The following is a 7224-nucleotide window of genomic DNA, read 5'->3' on the forward strand; positions in this document are numbered from 1 at the left end:
ATGTGCACTTTCCCTACCAAATAAATAAATGAATTAATTAATTAAACACCACATGACCACAAAGGAACTTAAAACAACCAAAGACCCATTGATCCTTAATCCATCAGTGGGGTTTTATATTTTTAATAAGACACAACATGTCATTAAGTTTTGCTATTTTCCAGGGAAATAAGTAATTTAGGTAGTGAATATGTGGACAGTTAATCCAAATAATGGAGATGAGGAGCACCTAACCCCGGCAGGCTGGTCTACATCCAGTCTGAACACAGACTAACTTCGTTACATTTCTCAATCACCAGTCAGACTAAGTGATCAGACGACAACAACGTGGAGAAGAAAAGTAAAGCAGGAAGCTCTCCTCTCCTGCTTCACCTTAGACGGAGGGGAAATGAAGCTGCAGCTCATTTGAGTCACTTCATTTTCACCAATTACTCTGTTTTCACCTCCCTCTCTCCAAACTTTGTGACCTACTTTTTCAGGCCTTTGAAAATGAGTCTTTGGCGAGGGTTGGAGAGAGTCGGGGGGAGGCGATGGCAGAGGAAGCGAGTGAAGGCTTGTCCTCTTTATCTTCCTGGCCAGACCTCCATCATGTCTGTTTCTATCTCCTCCTCTCATGGTGGGAGATTACTCATCGGCCCAAATTCTTGCATCCAGAATATCTTTTTAAAAACAGCTCAATTTTCTGTGACAGGCGGCTCTGGAAATGTGATGAAACAGTCACAGAACAGAGGCAGAATCTTTGATGCCGTTTCAGAGCAAAACACAAATATTTAAATCAAATTAGATAAAAGGCTTTGAAAGAGGATGAACTGATGTCCGAGTGAATCATAAATGACTGCAGGGTGGGACAGAAGCATACTGTCTCTGTAGGATGATTTAGGACAACAATATACAACAGAAGTCAGTAAAATGTCCAAAGATTCCAGATTGGATCACCTCTTAACCCTTGTGTCGTCCTGCGGGTGAAATTGACTCATTTTAAAGTTTGAAAATGTGGGAAAAAAATATAGATTTTCATAGTGAAACTCATGATGTCCACATTTTCAACATTTTTGGAAAATTATTGAAAATTTTTTGGTGGAAAAAAGAAATGTTAAAAATGTTTCTTGAGAACATTCACAAAAAAATCAACCAAAATCCAGCGAATTTCGCTGGATTTTGGTTGATTTTTAGGAAACAATTTTTTTTGGTGCCCGTAAATGAGGACAACAGGAGGCTTAATAACCACAGAACTTCTAAATTGAACAGTCGAGTCTTGTATTAATATAAAAACTAACCGTTTAAATTTACCATTCTGAAAATACAGACATGACAAATGTCAGTCCACCTTTCATTACTAACATTTAGTTCTTTCATTTTTCCGTATTTATAGTAGTCCGTACCCAAAATCTCCAGTATCAGTACCACTCGAAGTGACCAATTGTTTTTGGTATTTTTTAACTAACTATATGTCTCTAGTTTGCATTTTGATATGATAGCCGTTGCAGACTCACAGCTTAATAAATGTTATTACTTGTTTAATGGACATGCCCCACGATGAAAGGCATGGGGTCTGAGCCAAAAGTCCTGTCAACACGACGGGACAGAATTCAATAGGATTTTTCCTCATTACGAAAACATTTGAAACGTCACAAGCTACACGTCATCATCTGTATAAAAGCTTTACAGCACAGAAGAATACTATAGCAAACTTGATACTGAGAAAGATTTCATTGCTATGCTAACAAGGTTTTCTCTAAGCGGGACGGAACAACAGAATAGCGAAAATTTGACAAACAGATTCAAAGTTAAATTCTACTGAAGTTAAAAACCAAGACTAACCATATCTTGTGATTTTTGGTCGGTGTGATACAGCAGAATATAATTACCAGTTAATCATACAAAAAAACTATTTAAATCATGTCAAAACAGCCTAAATTCTGATTTTGCACCAAAAAGTTCAAAATTTAACCCAATTATATCAGACTGCTACCAGAATTGATCATATGCCTAAAGCACTGTTGCAAAGACTATTTCCATTACTAAGCTGTATTTTCAAATGTTTTTGCAGTTTTACTTCTAATTCTAATTTCGCTGGATTTTGGTTGATTTTTTTTTTAATGTTCTTAAAGAAAACAAGAAGTTTTACTGATATATATGTAATCACTAGATTTTTTTAGGATTTTTTTTGAAGATTTTTCTCATTTTTGGTAAATATTTAAAGGAATTTTCTTGCCAAATTTGGGCAATTTTTTAAAATAAAACTTTTAAGGGAAACTTTTAAGGAATTACTGGAATAGGGTTAGGGTTAAGGTTAACCCTAACCCTAACCCTCTGAAGTTTTTGCAAATTTTCAGAAATTTGGGGAATTTTTTTGCTGAATTTTTATATTTTTTCAGACAAGGAAGCAATATTTTTTGGTGCTCGTAAATAAAGACAATAAGAGGGACAATAACCAGCCTTCATTGGTGACAGAAATGTAAATCTGTGTGAAAACCAACATTTAATGTTTCCGTTAAACATTTTGATGGTAGATCTGCAGCCTTCTCCATGTATGGTGCCAGAGTGGAAACCTGGAGGGTTTGTGGTCCCACCAGCCGGTCTACAGTACGTTGGTCATGCTGTAAACATGCATCCTGTGTGTTGGAGGGTCATTTAGAGCCCATCAGGATGCTGCCTCAGCACAGAGGAGGTAAATCAGCCTCATTAGCTTCATGTTATCAGAGGAGAACACGCCTCATGTTCATGTTTCACAGCAGCATCCAAACCAGCTGACACAGAATCAATGAACCAATTAATCAATCCATCAGCAAGTCAGGGAGCAGAACAACCTGCTGACCGGTTAAAGAGGACGTCAGCAGACTGACAGGAGATAAGTGATGGCCTCATTGATTCCAGCTGAGAGACCGACTGCAGAACATTTTAGCACTGAGGGAGATTACTCTGGAAAGAGAAGAAACAGTGGAGAAGCATCAATGTTTAGTTTGGTTTCTATTTAAACCTAAAACTTGTCATCAGGTCCTGCATCCTCCGATATAAAGGCAAATATTGATGTTTTTATTATTAGTTTGGTTGTGTTTTTTAGATTATTAAAGAGGAACTCCACACTAAACTCCTTTCTGCACTGTATACACAGTCTCCTAGATTTCTGTTGGTGTTGTTTCCTGGTTTTAATTCCAGTCTCGATCCTTCTGCATGTCATCGCTACTTTTGTTCCTTTCCTGTGCGGCATCAGCTATGTTTGCTGAAGCCATCGTCTTCGTGCTTCGTCACGCTGCAGCTCCTTCTCTCTCTTCCTGTTTTGGTTGCTGTTGCTCGGCTGAGCAGATGACCGTTTTACTACAGGAAGTGAGACAGGAAGTGGTTTGTATGTTTTTTTTGTCTTCACCACGGTGTGACAAAGAGCTGAGTTCACCGCAGCCCAGCAGGAAGCAGACGTTGGGCTTGTTTTCATCGTCTGGTGCTTTCTGACGTCCAGAGCAGAGCTGCCGTTCAGCCTCATCCAGACAATAATCTCTCACTTCTGCTTCCCTCAGAACAAAGAGCTACAGCAGCCTACAGGAATATAAGGTCTGGGTCTCCTGGTGGCCCAGTGTTCTGAGAAACCCTCTGAAATATGCTCTATAAATATATAAATAAACTACATGAGTATCGCTGTGATCAAACCCTAACATGTACAACAATTAAAACTACTGTATGTTCAGGAAAAATGGTCACAGCAGTATTCTCAGGATTCATTGTGTCTATCTATCTATCTATCTATTCTACATGAACTCTGCTGTAGTTTCAATTATGAGCATTTAAACCACTTTTTAGTTTTTGGAAAACATCTCAGCTCTCATCCAGAGTCTTCTTCAGTCTTGATCCACTGACTGGGAGTTACAGATCTGTAGTAGACAGACTAAGACAGGGGGGATAAACAACAGCGTAACAAGACAGCAGCTCCTCAGGACAAGACTCCGAAACCTCCCTGATAAATAAGGGACACTTCACTATGAGGACACATTCTGGACAGGTGAGTTGAGAGAGGTGTAAAGGAGGACAGCTGTGGTAAACTGGAGGAACCGTCTCTAAACAGCACCACATATAACCCACTGCTAAGATCTGTCTCCAGAAAGTTTCACCATCGTTAACATGAGCCACTCCTGACTTGACTTGGACAACCACCATGGTGGTTTCACAGCTGTTCACACCTTTAGGCAGGTGACTCCTGGACTGTCGATGGACCATTGGCCATGAGGGTTGGTGGTGTCCATAAACATCTCAGATTCCCTTACTGTCAGCTTGAACTGAAGAAGCCTTTGGGTGAGAGGATTACCGGGGAAGATCACCATGGCTTGGATCACTAAGAATCTACACAGAAATACTGCACATGTGAGATGTGTTGTGGTCGGGACCATCAGATAGTCTGAGGTCTTAGATCTGATCAACCTGCTGCTGCTCCGCACCAGGACCAAGTCTCTCCACCAGGATCTTAGCTGAATATTAGCCTCCATAAAGTAGCTTGGATTCTCAATTTGGTTTAGGTTGTTTTCCATTACATTGAGTACCACCTCATCGTGGGTGGAGTCACTATAGCACGGCGGCCCAGCCACAGAGTCGGCGTTGATCGCTAACTAGCTAGCTTATTGTCTGCATACAGGAGACTACGTTACTTTCAAAATATACTTGTTTGTTTAAACTCCACACCAAGGATAAGTAACGTAAAAATTTCTTGAAGTCACAAAACACTCACCGGTTTTGGTGAAGGAGTCGCTCTGGTGTGTCGTCACTCCCCGTCCAATCAGTAGCCTGCACTCTGTAAACGTCACATTATTGGCTCCACTCAGCTCGCTGGGAACCCCGGCCCAGTAGGAACTAAAATAGTAGCTGGTACCAGGAACTACATCCTGATGGAAAACTTCACAAACCCAGTAGAGTTGAGCTGAGTAGATGCTGGTGGAAAAGCACCATTAGTGCTTACAGCTAGAAGGTGTCGATGTATAGATGGATCAGAGGTCACCAACAGTCAGAGGGTAGTTATATTAGCACACTACTCTGGTTAACACATAGATAAATAATCTTTTATCAATCCATTATCAGTTACTGCTGAGAAGAACATTTGACTTGAGTGGAATCAACAGTCAGCTCCATGACAGAGGATTTTTACCTTAAAACCAGAGTCAGATGTTCAAGGTTTCATCCAGATCAATCCTAAAGAACCAATGCTATCAACTGGGTGAGGCTTTCTGTGTCATTATTCTCATCCAGAACCAGTTTCTGCTTTGAATATATGTGACTGAATTTTTCAAAAATTAGACATATAGAAATAGACAACATTCTAAAGTGTTACGGCGGGTACAGAGGCTCTGGTGTAGGAAATGAGATTATAGACAGGAGAACAGTTTAACAATGATTTTATGATATTTACAACACAGGAAAAATACAAACAACTACAACTGTATACCGGAAATATGAAAACTGGAAACGGAAGTATGAACAAAACCACCAAAGGTGGAGCATATCTTGATACCCTCTAGAGGGTAGACGGACTAGCTACACAAAACTAGAAAAACAAAGATAAGTAAACCCACATATGGTATCACCAAGGCAGGAGTACAAATTTGAATAAGAATAACCAGAACAGATTACTAAAAGAATTCTTGACTAACAGCAATCCTGAAATCGGAAACCCCAAGACTAGACTAACACAAACACGGGGCTAGAAATAGTTAGAAAATGAACCCGAAGGGGTACAATTTTAAACCAGGAATATAAGCAGAATACTGCACGAAAAGCCAATTAGAATTGACAGAATGAACAAGCGGACTTGTCTAATAATAAAGTCTGGCATTGCTTGGGCTTGGAGATTTAACTGACAATGCCAGGGGGAGAGGTCCGGATTTATGACCAGGTTCCGACCAGTCTAGGGAGGACGAGTTGTTCCAAGATGGTACGGTAGCCAGTGGTGATGTAGTTGGTGTCCGTGGTGGACAGACTGGAAGGCTGGTGTCCAAGGTGGCGTGGCTGGTGTTCACAGTGGCGTGGCTGGCAGCAGGTGTATGCTTCAGGTGAACAGGGAATTTTTGGGGAATCAGTGAACCAAAAGGAGCCAAGGGAAAGGTGAGGGATCTTGTAGTAAGCGGGTGGTTGAGCAGGAGATCTGGGTGGCACGAGCAGGCAGGAGTCAGTTCTAAACAGAGAAAACAGGATTACTGAAAGCACGAGAACAAGGCTCAGACTGAACAGTGTGCAGCAGTAACTAGACTGTTCACGGTCCGGCGTCGAATGCAGAGTGGCATCTGGTTGTATGGAGAAGCCGGAGTAGCTGATTGAATGACTCCCACCTGCTGGCGTTCTGCTGACAACTGATCAGAAGCACCTGCTGCCAAGCCTCTGTGCCAACGCACACCTAGGAGAGAGTAAACCAGCACCAGAGGAGGAGACAGCACTGCCATTAGTCACAGCCGTGACATAAAGGAGAGGCAGAGTTACAGTCAGATGGGATTATTCTCATGGAAAAACTGAATAGAATATGTAACCGATACAGTTTTTAGGGATTTCATTGTAAAGCCTAAACACGTATTTTATGGCAGCTGAGCAACCTAAAACTTCATCTTAGTCTTGAAGTCTTTTTAGTTTTTCATGGTGTTTGAACACATTTCAGATTGAGGTTAAATTCCAGAGCAAACCTTCATCCTTTTGTCTGTTTAGATTGAGACTCTCGTGTTACTAAGGAAATGAGAGACGTAGGAAGGAAGTGAAAGCATTTCTGAGGTAGAGCGATGACTTCAGTTCAGGTTTGACAGTTGCAGGGTTTTCCCGCTTTTTTACTCACATGACAGCAGTGACTCACCGCTGTGGGTTTCTGTGTTGTTGTAAACGCAGAAGGAAATGCTTCATATTGTCAGCAGAAGATAGAGAGGTGGAGGTGTTATACAGAGATGCTTCTGGGTCTGATACTATAAAAACCACAGGAAAAGATTCTGCTCTGCTCCAACCTCCAACACTTCCAGTAAAAATGTGTAAAATTCAGCTCACAGTTCAGACTGTTTCTTTTGTTCTATGGTGTATTTATTATCTATGAATTCATGTCATCAGTAGCCCAGAGCTTTCACAGCATCTTCTAGAGCAGTGGTTCCCAACCTGTGTGGCTTGGAGCCCCCACTATAAGCTGCTGCACCCCCCCCCCCCCCCCCCACCACCACCACCACCACCCCCCCACCACATAAGTACACTACAAAACACAAGAGGGAAGTTATTGAA

General features: G+C 41.3%; 1 long non-coding RNA gene across 1 annotated transcript; it reads right to left on the minus strand.

Moving 5' to 3' along the window:
• Nucleotides 1-5358: 5358 nt before the first annotated feature.
• LOC129348816 (uncharacterized) lies at nt 5359-7016 on the minus strand. Its single transcript, XR_008601514.1, has 2 exons — nt 6306-7016; nt 5359-6151 (listed from the first exon to the last, which is right to left on the minus strand). It is a non-coding gene; the product is annotated as an uncharacterized LOC129348816 (long non-coding RNA).
• Between the last annotated feature and the right edge of the window lie 208 nt (nt 7017-7224).

The sequence above is a fragment of the Amphiprion ocellaris genome, chromosome 4 (genome assembly GCF_022539595.1).
Source record: "Amphiprion ocellaris isolate individual 3 ecotype Okinawa chromosome 4, ASM2253959v1, whole genome shotgun sequence".
NCBI classification, from domain to species: domain Eukaryota; kingdom Metazoa; phylum Chordata; class Actinopteri; family Pomacentridae; genus Amphiprion; species Amphiprion ocellaris.